Source organism: Phoca vitulina, unplaced genomic scaffold, assembly GCF_004348235.1.
Source record: "Phoca vitulina isolate PV1807 unplaced genomic scaffold, GSC_HSeal_1.0 scaffold23, whole genome shotgun sequence".
In the NCBI taxonomy this organism is placed as follows: domain Eukaryota; kingdom Metazoa; phylum Chordata; class Mammalia; order Carnivora; family Phocidae; genus Phoca; species Phoca vitulina.
In genome coordinates this window covers 25,432,769-25,447,251 of record NW_022589726.1, presented here as the reverse complement: position 1 = coordinate 25,447,251, position 14,483 = coordinate 25,432,769, and the positions used below count along the sequence as shown (strand labels likewise).

The 14,483-nt window shown below is 37.9% G+C and overlaps 1 protein-coding gene across 4 annotated transcripts in view; it reads right to left on the bottom strand.

The window, feature by feature from the left end:
• NELL2 (neural EGFL like 2) overlaps positions 1-14,483 on the bottom strand; it is a 324,370-nt gene that overhangs the window by 71,997 nt on the left and 237,890 nt on the right. The gene's annotated exons all lie outside the window — the stretch shown is intronic.

Below are 14,483 nucleotides of genomic sequence, written 5' to 3'. Positions count from 1 at the left end.
GGCCTCAGGAAAATGCTGCCAAGTCAAACCCCACTGCTGAGGCTGTGGGAATCTGCTGACGCAAGTGTCTCACTCCTGGCCCTGTACCCTAGCGGCCCCTACCACTGCCCAGGTAAGTTCCTAGCCTCCTTCAGGGACATCTTGGAGGGTACCCTGCTTCAGCAATCTTCCATTCTGGACAACTGGACATAAGAGGTGACAATGAAAGTGACCAGTGGGTTAGATCTGAAATTACAAATATGTGTTTCCTGGCATTAGACATAACTGAAAGAAAAAGAATCTGAGCGTAAGGGACAGTCATCATTTATAAGCTTGATTGATTTCTTTTGTTTTATGTGGAGCTATGTATATCTCATAAACTTTTCCACTTTAACCATTTTTAAGTATACAATTCAGTGGCATTGTGTCCACAATGTGTGCAACTATCACTACTATTTCCAGAATGTTCCATCACTCCAAACAGAAACTCTGTATCCATTATGCATTAACTTCCCATTTACCCTCCCTTCACTCCCTGGTAGCACCTGGTCAACCTTCTGTTTCTATGCTTTTGTTCAGTTAATTTCAATAGTACAATTTAACATTTATTTAGCACTTAGTATGTGCCACACATTGTGCTAAGTGCTTTACATGAATTAGCTTATTTAATAATCATACCACTGTAAGGGGTACTATTATTAAGTCTTTTTCATAGAAGAGGAAGAGATTAAGAAAGACAGAATCTTAATGGATAAATAGATGAAAAAGATGTGCTATATATATATATATATATATACACATATATATATAATGGAGTATTATATATACATATATGTGTGTATATATATATATATACACACACACACATACAATGGAATATTATTTAGTCATAAAAAATGAGGAAATCCTACCACTTGCAACACCATGAATGGACCCTAAAGGCATTATTCTAAGTGAAACCAAGTCAGACATAGAAAGACAAATACTGTAGGTATGATCTCATTTATATGCTGAATCTAAAACAAAAACAAGCTCATAGAAAAAGAGATTAGACTTGTGGTTCCTAGAGGTGGTGTGTGGGAGGAGAGGAAATTGAGGAAGGTGGTCAAAAGGTACAAATTTCTAGTTATAAGATAAATAAGTAGTAGGGATATAATGTACCATATGATTACAGCTAACTCCCCTGTATGATATATAGGAAAGCTGTTAAGAGAGTAAATCCTAAGAGATCTCATCACAAGGCAAAATCTTTGTTTTCCCTTTATTTTTTTCTTTTTATTGTTATCTATGTGAGAAGATGTATGTTAGCTAAGCATACTATGGTAATCATTTCAAAATGTATGTAAATCAAACCATCAGGTGGTATACCGTAAACTTACGCAGTGATATAAGCCAATTATTTCTCAATAAAACTGGGAGAAGAAAAGAAAATGGAGTCACTCACTCTAGTCCCACACACCCTATAAGCGCTAAAACTAGGAGAATGAACTCCAGTATCCTGATTCCAAAGCTCATACCTTAGACCATGTTCGTCTGCCTACATTTAAAAAACTCTTTAGGGTTAACCTTATATTACAGTATATGCTCATTCCTCTCAGTTCAGTGAGAAAAGCACTGCTAGACACCATGATATGCCTTTTATGGCATTTAAATTCAAAGACAAGGATAAAAAGTTTGCTCTGGGCAATCTTTCCAAGTCCAAAGAAGCACTAGTTTTAAGCAATGCAGACTAAAAGTACATCCTTTAAGGCTACTCTTAAGTACTCTTCTTGATTTTGTCATAACAAAAGCACACCAAAATTCCTTCACCAGAATGCCTGTTTAAGTTCTCCTCACAGAAGATTTGCACAGATTCATTCTTATGCTAGAAATTGCCAACCTGCTCCCATCCACTACACACCATACTTGTTCCTACTGAATCTCAATCATTCAAATAATCGGTGCTCAGTTTCAATCTCACTATACCCATTCCATCTGAGAAAATTTCCCTGCCTCCTCCTCTTCACACTCCCCTCCTTGAGACATATTAATGCCCATACAACTCATAACCAATAATTTTAAGTATACTCACCCTAGTCCAATCTATAAGTCAGTACCGATTTATTCTTTTTTATATGTGTCCATAGGCAAATTTCTCAGAATCAGGTGAGAGCTGTCATTAGTTAGTCATTAACTAGGCTTATAGTTGCTTCCCCTATCAACTAAGAACACCTGCTTCCTTCCAGCAGATGCCTCCTTGTAGCCAATGGCACCCATTAGGAAGGAGGACACGCTGCATTTTCAAGTTCCTGTGAATGATGCAACACAAGTATACATTTCCATAATGCAGCCCAGGTTCATCACTTAAGAGATAAAGGCCATATATTTAATAACCTGCTTAAGATATCAAATGATTTCCCTTTCAGCAGAATTTTTTAAGTATCTTATTTAGGAATTTCATAATGGTTATCTCCTTTATCCAAATTGATTTTTAGCCATTCCATAAGTTACTGGATTGATTTCCATGAAGCGCTGCACTAAGCTGCAAAAGAGTTTAAGATAACGTTCTTGTGTTTTTTTTTTTTTTTAAAGATTTTATTTATTTATTTGACCGAGAGAGACACAACGAGAGAGGGAACACAAGCAGGGGGAGTGGGAGAGGGAGAAGGAGGCTTCCCGCCAAGCAGAGAGCCCGATGTGGGGCTCGATCCCAGGACCCTGGGATCATGACCTGAGCCGAAGGCAGACGCTTAACAACTGAGCCACCCAGGCGCCCCCGTTCTTGTGTTTTAAGATTAATAACAATACAAAGTAATTTGAGAGAAGTAGAATAAATCTGGCACAAACATGGTTGTTTAGAGGAAGGGATGAATACTTGTGGTTGGACAAAACAAGGAGAGTCTCACAGAAGAGTGATATCTGGATGGTAAAATGGAGAAGGGGTCGCAAGTACACATCTGGGCTTAGACGTAACTGTCTAAATTGAGAGCCTGCCATATGCCTACTATGTGACCTTGAACATGTTATTTAACCTCATTAAGCATTGGTTTTTGATTGGAAATAATTACAACCGCCTCAGTGTAGTTTTTATGATTAAAATGAGTTAATAAATGTAACGCAATTAGCACCACATTTAGCATATGGTAAGTTTTCAGTAACGACCAGCTGATGTGTCAGGAAATTTTAAAAGGCAATTCAAAATAATAAGTGAAGTCATTTTTACATAGTAAGAGACTAGCATGTGTTATAATAGAGGAAAAAGTCTTGGTTTAGGAAAATATCTTGATGACCTCTTCGGGTATGAGAGCTGATACTTCCTCTCCCTCCTCCCAGAGCATGAGGGGGAGGAGGGAAAAGTGGGAGGGGGACGTGTGGGAGGAGAGAGAAAGAGAGAGGAATTTAAAGGTTTCAAACTGAGAACTACAAAGAGAGAATAAGAGTCTCAGGAAAAAAAGAGTCTAGAGAGACTGGAAGTATGCCAGGGCTTTAATGTGGGAGATGTCTTGCCTGGTAAGAATTAACTCTGTGCAGGAGTGGATCTGTGGGACCAGAAGCCGATATAATTTTGAGGACCCCTTCAGGAGAAAGAGATTACCAAAATATATAACTACTGCAGATTTTACAAAACTATGTGGCCAGGTGGGGACATTCTTAGGTCTCCTCCCAATGTTTTTGAAGAAGCGTGGTCAGATGGGTAGAGCAGAAGCTTAAGCTTCATTAGTTTATAGAAAATCTGCCTCTGACTCTGTAGCAAGAAATAGCCAAAGCATTAAAAAAAAAAAAAAAAATGGAACCTCTATTTCACTTTAGTTTTTTTCTCTTCCTTGTCCTTCTTTAGCCCTCCTCCATTATCCTCAAAACTTGGGTAAAACTTCTGCTACACACTATTTGTACTGGTGTGACTTTGAGGGAAAGGAAGGAAGTGAAAGGGGATGGTGGTCTGTCATGCCTAGGTGATTCCAACATGGAGAAAGGAAAGCATTCAGGACGCAGGTAAGACAAGCAGGCTGTAGTGTAAAATGTCCAAATGGAAATAAACAGCAGATCCTTGGGATGTAGAAGCCAGGCCGTGTAGGTGTCTGGGCAGGCTGACGCTTTTTGAAGATTTGGGGGTGGCTGAGCTCCACTTAGGAGATAATATTGGGAAAGAAAAGAGATAATCAAGTGTGTAATTTAATCTCCACATTCAGGAGATGAGAAGAAGATGAAAAAATACAAACAAAGGCACTCAGGCAGAAAAGTAACAGCAATTAAAGCTCACCTATATAGGAGCCGCCATATTGGGGATAGCGTGCGGTGTTTTATAGATGGGCTTTGGGTTTACACTGCCCTGTGCTTAACTCCAACCTCTTCCATTTGATATCTATGTCACATGGGCAATTCACTTACTTCTCTATCTTTTCCTTCAAAAATGTGAGTTAAAACACCTAGTACATGAGGTTGTTGCAATACTGTAGTTTGGAGAAAATGACATGTCAAAGAAACCAAAGAAAAAGAGTGTTGCTGGAAAGAATTTGGTTAATAATATCAAATGCTGCATAAAGTTCAAGAAATCTGAATACTTTGGAAATAGTGATTAAGAAGTTATATGTCATTTGCAAGAGAGCCATTCCAGTAGAGGGGTAAGGTCTAGAGGAATATGTACACTCCTCTCCCAAGGAAGGTGGGGGCCCCGCCCCTAGGTCCTGCAGCAGAGTGAGGAGGGGTGCACTTGTATTGACCATTGAGGGTGTAGGGGCCACCATCTCCCCCTGTTCTGCTAGGGAGGAGGTAGCCATTATTTGTCCCAGGCTGGGGCCTCCCATCAGCTTTCCTATTTGCAGTTACTTGAATAAAAATATATCCTTTTCTGGAAAAAAAAATAAAGTGAATGAGTACAGGTATAGTACAAATGTACAACAAATATCTCCCTTTGATAGGCATGCCTTGGAGATAATGCAGGCTTGGTTCCAGACTACTGCGACAAAGTGAATATCATAATAAAGCAAGTCAAATGAACTTTTTGGTTTTCCAGTGTGTATAAAAGTTTGTTTACACTATACTGTAGTCTATTAAGTGTGCAATAGCATTATGTCTAAAAAAACAATGTACATAATTAAAATTTTTATTGCTAAAAAATGCTAATCATCTGAACTTTCAGCAAGTCATAATGTTTTTGCTGGTGAAGGGTCTTTCCTTGATGTTGATGCTGCTGAACAATCAGGGTGGCAGTTGCTGAAGGTTGGGGTGGTTGTGGCAATTTCTTAAAACAAGACAACAATGAAGTGTTCACACTGATTGACTCTTTCTTTCATGAATGATTTCTCTGTAACACGTGATGTGGTTTGATGGCATTTTATCCACAGTAGAACTTCTTTCAAAACTATAGTTAATCCTCTCAAAACCTGCCACTGCTTTACCAACTAAGTTTAAGTACTGTTCTAAATCCTTTGTAGTCATTTCAACAGTCTTCACAGCATCTTCACATTCCATCTCAAGAAACCACTTTCTCCCCTCATCCATAAGAAGCAACTCCTCACCTGCTCAAGTTTTATCATAAGATGGCAGCAATTCAGTCATATCTTCAGGCTCCACTTCTAATTCTCTTGTTATTTCTACCACATCTGCAGTTCCTTCCTCCACTGAAGTCTTGCACCCCTCAAAGTCATCCATGAGGGCTGGAATCTACTTCTCCCAAACTCATTCATGTAGATATTTTGGCCTCTTCCCATGAATTACAAATGTTCTTAATGGCATCTAGAATGATGAATCCTTTCCAGAAGGCTTTGAATATACTTGGCTCAGATACATTGGAGGAATCACTATCTATGGCAGCTAGAGCCTCACAAAATGTATTTCTTAAATAATAAGACCTGAAAGTCAAAATTACTCCTTGATCCATGGGCTGGAGAATGGGTGTTGTATTAGCATGCATGAAAACCACATTAATCTCATTGTACATCCCCATCAGAGCTCTTGCATGGCCGGGTGCATTATCAAGGAGCAGTAATATTTTGAGGGGAACCTTTTTTTCTGAGCAGCATGTCTTAACAGTGGGCTTAAAATATTCAGTAAACCATGTTATAAACAGATATGCTGTTATGCAGGCTTTGTTGTTCCATTTATAGAGCACAGGCAGAGTAGATTTAGCATAATTCTTATGGGCTCTAGGATTTTTAGAATGGTAAATGAGCATTGGCTTCACCTTAAAGTGAACAACTGCATCAGCCACTAATAAGAGTCAGTCTGATCTTTGAAGCTTTGAAGCCAGGCATTGACTTCTCCTTTCTAGCTATGAAAATCTTAGATGGCATCTTCTTCCAATAGAAAAGGCTGTTTCTTCAAGGTTAAAAATCTGTTTAGTGTAGCCACCTTCATGAAATATTTTAACTAGCTCTTTTGGATAACTTGTTGCAGTTTCTCTATCTGCACTTGCTGCTTCACCTGACACTTTTATGTTTATGTTATGATCTATCCAGACCACCAAAACGTTCTCCAAAATTGTTTCGCTTTTTTATCATTCATGTGTTCACTCGAGTAGTACTTCTAATTTCCTTCAAGAGCTTTTCCTTTGCATTCACAGCTTGACTCTTTGGCATAAGGGGCTTAGCTTTCAACCTATCTTGGTTTCTGACATGACTTCCTCACTAAACTTCATCATTTCTAGCTTTTGATTTAAAGTGAGAGAGGTGTGGGGCGCCTGGGTGGCTCAGTTTGTTAAGCTTCTGCCTTTGGCTCAGGTCATGATCTCAGGGTCCTGGGTTCGAGCCCTGCATCAGCGGGCTCCCTGCTCAGTGGGGAGTCTGCTTCTCTCTCTCCCTCTGTCCCTCCCCCATGCTCCTTCTCTCTCTCTCTCTCAAATAAATAAATAAAATCTTTAAAAAAAATAAAGTGAGATAGGTGTGACTCTTTCACTTGAACACTAAAGAGGCCACTGTAGGGTTACGAATTAGCCTAATTTCAATATTGTTAGATCTCAGGGAATGGGGAGACCCAAGGAGAGGGAGAAAGATTGGGGACTGATTAGGTCAGTGGAGCAGCCAGAACACACACATTTATCATTCACTGTTTTATATGGGGAGGTTCATGGTGGTCCAAAACAATTAAAATAGTAACATCAAAGATCACTGATCACAGATCACCCTAACAAATATAGTAATTATGATAAAATTTGAAATATCCTGAGAATCACCAAAATGTGACACAGAGCCACAAAGGGATGAAATGCTGTTGGAACAATGGTGCGGATTGACTTGCTTGACATAGAGTAGCCACAAACCTTCAATTTATAAAAAACACAGTAGCTGTGAAGTGCAATAAAGCAAAGCACAATAAAATGAGGTATTCCTGTATTTACCTTTCAAGAACGTAAACTTGAAAATAAATATCTGATCTCAGATAATGTATTATAAATAGTTATTAATAATTCCAACAAAATATAACAATTCCTCCATTTTGCTCCTACTAAAATTAACTGATTGATTCTAATCTTATTGATTTTAGACACTAAATCTCGCCTTTCATGCAGTGTAGGGTGCAAAATTATCTGTGTAACAGACTCAGCATCCTTTGGTTTATAATTAAGTTTTATGATTTATGGAATGAACCTCCTTCCCATCATTCACTGAATAATGGCTATGCATCCTGTAATATGAAACTTACTCTTGATTCTTGCTTCTTCAGGACTGTTTATAGGCATCTGTGTTTGTTTGTTTTTTTAAAGATTTTATTTATTTATTTGACAGAGAGCACAAGTAGGCAGAGAGGCAGGCAGAGGGAGAGGGAGAAGCAGGCTCTCCGATGAGCAGGGAGCTGGATGTGGGGCTTGATCCCAGGACCCCAGGATCATAACCTGAGCCGAAGGCAGCTGCTTAACCGACTGAGCCACCCAGGCGCCCCAGGCATCTGTGTTTTAATTAATTTCTTTTGGTTATAAATGGTCAAAACCAGGAAGATTATAATGAATAATAAATTGTAATGTTTACAGAATCCATTATATTGATTGATTTTCGAGCAAAAAAAACCCACAGAGAATTGTGGTCAACTACTTTTATTTTCCTTGAATTAAACATCGTTAAAGAGAATGATAAGAAGTTGTAAAAATATACTCAACTTTATATAAAAAGGACAAAGCTAAGGTTAATTTTAGGACTGGAGTTGGGCCTTTCAAATTTTGAAGAAAAAAAAAAACACGTTTGAGTGAGTGATTTATATTTTAAAGGCTGCTCAAAGCAAGTGAAAACACACCTCATCTAAGGACAAGAAAGAGTTCCACATCTTAAAAGACTAAGAATATCAGAGAATTCCTTTAACTTGTTTTGTTAAGGCTTTCTATTAAACAAGAGGTCCAAGTTCATTCTTGTTCAGCCTTATAATTGTCCTCAGACATGAATATTGAGAAAATCGGCAATAAAAACCCAACACTTGAGAGTGTACTTTTCACACATTTAATCAGCTGTTTGCTGGCCTCCTCGGTCCCAGCAGTAGGAGTTTATCATGAAGCCTTCCCCTGTAAATTATAGCTGCTGGGCTTACAGCTCCAGCATTCATTCTTTTGAAGAGCAATTTCTTCTGGGGTTACTCTCCCAGATAAGATTAGTAGTTAGCAATCACTTAAAAGGTATTACTATTATTTTTGAACCCACCTGTTCTTTCCTTGTTATTTAGATAAAATACTCCCCTGGGCATCAGACAAAAGATATAAACTCCCAAGAGAAAAGAACTGCATTTTACTTTCTGCATCTTCATACACATGTCACGTTGCACTGTGCGTGCACAGGAGCTTAATAAATGTTTAATTTAGATAATTTGGCACCTTTATTCCATAAAGTTTGCTGCCACTGCAAAGGCATTTAATCATCTTTATGATGCAGTGGAGGCCAAATATCAGCGCAGATAGAGTACAGATTAATTCATCAGCCCCGGGCATGATTCCTTTTCCCCACTTCACTGGCTATATAGCCTAGAGCAAATCATTTAATCTTTGTGAATCTCAGTTTCCTCAGCAGGTAATAATAACTACTTTAGAGGGTTATTGTAGGGATTAGGATTAAGGTTGTAATAATAGCTAATATTTACTGAACCACTGTTGTTGACTCATGTAATCTCCTCAACAATGCAATAAAATAGGTATTCTTATTATCATTCCATTTTAAGACAAATAAAAATTTAAGACACATAAAAATTAAGTAATTTGTCCCAGTCCACAAAGGTAGTCAGTGGTAGAGCCTGGAATTATACCCAGAGTCATCTTCCCAGCCCACACTCAAATTCTTAAGCATCAAGCTACACTGCTAAAGGAAATGCCCATAGACATACAGTTTAAAGTAGCCTCTCTTATGAAAAATTGAAACAGGAGTCCTAGATTACCTCCATAAACTAGGCCATCTAGATCCAGTGGGGAAGTCCTATGGGCCCTAAGTGTTCCTAACATTTGGTCATCCAGATTCTATTTGCACATGCAGGCTGGTGCATCCCATTTTCATACCAAAGAACATTATTTCTTATTTGAAACTCCTGATAAATTTACTAGTTTTGCACACTAGAGCTACACATAATAATCTAATTCAAAATCCCTACACTAGTTTAGCCCTTCCTGTATTTAAGGGTAGTTTCATGCCACCTTTTAGTTTTCTTATTTATTTCAGTTCTTGGTTAAACACCTCAGGTTTGTTCAACTATCCTCTTATATCCACTAGAGCTTCCATCTCCCAGCTAACTTTTCCCTGATCACACTCCCATTTGCCAATAACCTCTTAAAATCTCTTGGCCAAAGTGAACACAAGAGTCCATTGTGGAATAAGTATATAGAATTCAGGGAGACTATTATTACCTAAATTGTTTGGTATACTCTGTACTAGCAAAGGCTAAGTATGCGTTTTCTTTTAGAGCTGGCACATTATACTTTGGGTTCATACTTAACTTGGAATCAGCAGTCAAGAAAAGCATGAAACTATTAAAGTTCTCTATCTTGTGTAATTTTTTTTTTCAAGATTTTATTTATTTATTTGACAGAGAGAGACACAGCGAGAGAGGGAACACAAGCAGGAGGAGTGGGAGAGGGAGAAGTAGGCTTCCTGCCGAGCAGGGAACCCGATGTGGGGCTCGATTCCAGGACCCCGGGATCATGACCTGAGCCGAAGGCAGATGCTTAACGACTGAGCCACCCAGACACCCTGATTGTGTAATTGTTTTTTTTAACCCAAAGGCAATAATGCACTTATATCTTATTAATATTCATTGCCTGCCTGCTAGATGCAAAACGTGATGCCAAGTCCTATGAGAAACACAAAATTGTTGGCTTCACCTCTACTTTCAAGGAACGCATACTCCAGTGGGAGGAAATGGGGAAAAAGGGGGTGGGGGGGGAATGAAACTAAAGAAAAGAAGAAAAATAAGGTTATGGCCAAGGACACAATGAACATAGGCCCAAGATGCAAGAGATCAGAATTAAGAATCTAAAAATAAATTACTGGTAGAAACAGTGTGGCCTTACTTGAGCTGAAAGCAGGACAACTACAGGAGGTAATTTCACGTGTCTGTTACATGTCACAGTGTTAATTCAATCCCATTGCTCTTGGAATCTGAATTACTTTGAATCTTTGTTCTGTCTTTTGTCCTATTAACTACCCTCCCCAATTCATGTCATTTGTAAATCAGATTCATCTTCTTTGACTTGACTCTATATCCAGGTTTGATATTTAACTCTATCCTCGTACACCACATTTTCCTTTAAATCTAAAAAAAAATTACCTAGAATATATTTTATTCCCTCAAAAAAAGGTGAGTTTTTTTTTTAAAAGCTTTGTTTATTTATTTTAGAGAGAGAGAGAGCATGAGTGGGAGGGGCAGACTGGAGGGGAGAGAGAATCCCAAGCAGACTCTGTGTTGAGCATGGAGCCTGACTCGGGCTCGAACTCATGAACGTGAGATCACAACCTGAGCCGAAACCAAGAGTCGGATGCTCAACACACTGCACCACCCAGGCACAGGCGCCCCAAAAAACAGTTACCAATCAGCAGATAAAGCTGATTGTTTCATATATATATATGTGTGTGTGTGTGTGTGTGTGTATAAAACTGATTGCTATGGGTTTATTGTACCTATATCTCAGTGGCTTCTTCCAGAAAGTTTACATGAAGAATGAAATGGAAACTAACCATTGATGAAGACCCTTTAGGAAAAAGTACAGACTCTTCTCAGGAACATCAGAAATTTAGTGAAGAGAAAGAATTAGCCACATCCCCAGCTCCATTCCTAGCAAATTCCATAAAGTTGATCCTATTACCATTGTTTCTTCCCACATTCCACCCCATTTTCCTTCTGCCACCATGAGTGTCCCCTCACTGTCTGCAGATTTATGAGTGACCAGAATTTCTCTCTCCTGAGAGCATCAATAAAATACTTATGTAACTTCCTTTCCAATCCCAGCAATATTGAAAACTGCATAACCTGAAAACCCTTCTACAAACACATGGCTTAAAAGTGTATTATAGGAAATTCATAACTTAGCTCATTTACAAAATGGAAATTCCTATCCAGCCCATGAGGAAGCTGAACACCAGATCTGGACTTTATGGCTCACATGGTGACAGCACAGAGGAGATGTTCCTATATAAGGTCCAAGACTTCAGCACTGAACAGGATCCTTGAAGGGCTCCCCAGCAGTTTAAGTGCAGGATAGAAACATACACACAAATAAAGCCCCCACTGGCACAAGAGATTAGGAGGAGACACTCTATTTTTGTCGATACTTGGGTGGGGAGAAAAAAATATGTTTCTCTTACAGAGTTATGAGATTCAAATTTATGTCACTAGTGTGGCATACCACCTGGTAAAGAGATTAACACAAACATCAACTGTAATATTCCTGCCATACGTGCAGAAGTAAAAGCAAAATTTCTCTGGAGGGAAAAGACCTCAGGTTTCCCAGGTAAATCTTCAATGAAGATAAGGGCAGACATCAAAAGCACAAAACCCATGGGGAAACACTGCATCAGGGGCAATAGTCAGCAAGCATAATAAAAGGCAGATTTAGACCCCCTTACACTGCAGATAATAGATCAATATGATAAAGATGACAATGTATTGTATGGTGACTAATATAACATAATAAAATTTTTAAAAAAAGCTAAAAAGGATAAAGAGTTAAAAAAAAAGATGACAATGTAATGGAAACATGTTTAAAATTGTTAAAGACATAAAGGACGGAATCAAAATCACAAGGATAAGAACAAAGGGGAAAAGTACCAAAAATTTGAAAAAGAGTAGACCTAGAAGTGAAAAAGATAGTTACTGAACTAAAAAAAGAAAGAAAAAAATCAATGGATCGGCTAAACAAAGGATTAGCCAAAGCTGAGCAGATAACTGATAGACTGGGGGACAGAAATGAAGAAATCGCAAAGGGCACAGCACTGAGAGTTAAAGAGATGGAAAATACCAAACACAGAAAGATAAGAGCCAACATATATCCAATAGGAAAACCAGGAGGAAAGAATAAAGAGAATGAGAGAGAAACAATATTTGAGGCGATAAAGACTGTATGTCTTCCAAAATGGATGAAAAAGAGGACTCCTTTAATTCAATAATCTAAAGGATCCCCAGGCAAGATAAATAAAAATAAATTCATCCCTAGGTACAAAACATTGAAACCACAAACCCCAAGGAAAATGGGATCTTAAAAGCAATTAAACAAAAAAGGATTTTCAAATGAATTACAATTGAACTGGCAGTCGACTTCTACACAGAAACCTCAGAGGCCCAAAAAGCAATGGGATACTTCCTCCTTCACAGTGCTTCTAGAGAGAGAAAAATCTAGAAATAGACACCTAACTAACCTAAGTGTAAAAATGGCATAAAGCCCATTTCAGACCAATGCGGAGAGTTTGCCACTAACAGACCCACCCTAAGAGTACTAACGTAGGTCCCTCAGGAAGAAAGAAACAAAACATAGAAGGAAGAAACAGAATGCAAGAAGCAAAAATAATTTGAGTATAAATTAAATGTTGCATCCTCGAGATATTCTGAATTAAAGAAGACTAAGACCGAAATAGCTGTTCATGTCTTTATCACATTCTCACGTCTCTTCAGGGTATGAAATCTGTCCTGCTATCACACTTGTAATGAATAAAAGTTCATCAGCTTATCTTTGTAAAAAAAATTTAGAATTTATGAATGAGAAAATTACAGAACATTTCCAACCAAAGGATGGGGGTGCCCAAAGGAAGAGAAAGATCTGGTCCCCAAGATGTGCATTGTTATTGGCAACCACAGAGTTACAAATTAAAATCTGCTATTTGAATGCAGCAGGCTCTGACAAGACTGGCTTTCTTATTTGAATCACTCTGTCTAATGAAGATGTAATGATGGTACGAGTTCCAAGATATATTGTTAAGCGAGAAAAAAAAGCAATGATTGGCAAAAGGGTACAAAGAAGATTTATTTTTCATTATATGCTCTTTGCCCTTTTAAATTTTATACCAGTGCATATACTACTTGTTGGAAATATTAATGAAGTATCTGGTTAATTAATTTTAGAATAATATCAAATAAAAATATAAAAGTGACTTTATTTGGTTTGTTTTGAGTAATAAAAAATAAGGAGGGAATGGATTTTAGGAATTCAAGGGTATAACACAATATAATATATTCATAGGTGACCCACTGAAAAAATTATCAATGTTTTTAAAGCAAAAGTGAAGATCTTTTCCAAATTCCCAAATAAGTCCACTAGGCTTTTTTTCTTGGAGACCTGCCCTCTAACAGCTTGAAAGCTATTTTTTTCCCCTTATATTAACTCCATGATGTGTCCTCATTTCCAATGTTAATTAGGTAGGCCTTACAATAAAAGAGTCTGAAATATTTCCCCATCAGAATTGTTATCTATTATACATGACTGATACATGGAAAGAGTAAGATTTTTTCCAATTAACCTGAAGGACTTGGAAAAATGACTTTGAGATTTAACACTAAGAACTTTTAACTACTTTTTGAATAGTACAAAGACTTAGATTTCCATAAAACATTAATTTTTAAGATTTGCATTAGAATTAAAATAAAGCAATTTTAAATGTAAAGAATGCAAATTGCTAAATTAAAGATTTTAAAGCATTAAAGTATAGTAAAACTACACTTAAAGTTGGTTTATAAACGAATCAAGAAAACTAGAATCATTTCTTACTCTTAACCCTTACTTTAGGGGTGCCTGGGTGGCTCAGTCGTTAAGCGTCTGCCTTCGGCTCAGGTCATGATCCCGGGGTCCTGGGATCAAGCCCCACATCGGGTTCCCTGCTTCACGGGAAGCCTACTTCTCCCTCTCCCACTCCCCCTGCTTGTGTTCCCTCTTTCGCTGTCTGTCTCTCTCTCTGTCAAATAAATAAATAAAATCTTTAAAAAAAAAAAACCCTTACTTTATAATATCTCAGGGTATCTCCAGCTAACTCAAAGGAGTCCAAAAGCTTCAAACAGTTCTGTATCCAACATTTTACTTAAAATGTATAATACAATCACATCGGGTACCATTTATTGAGTACTTATCATGTTCCAGA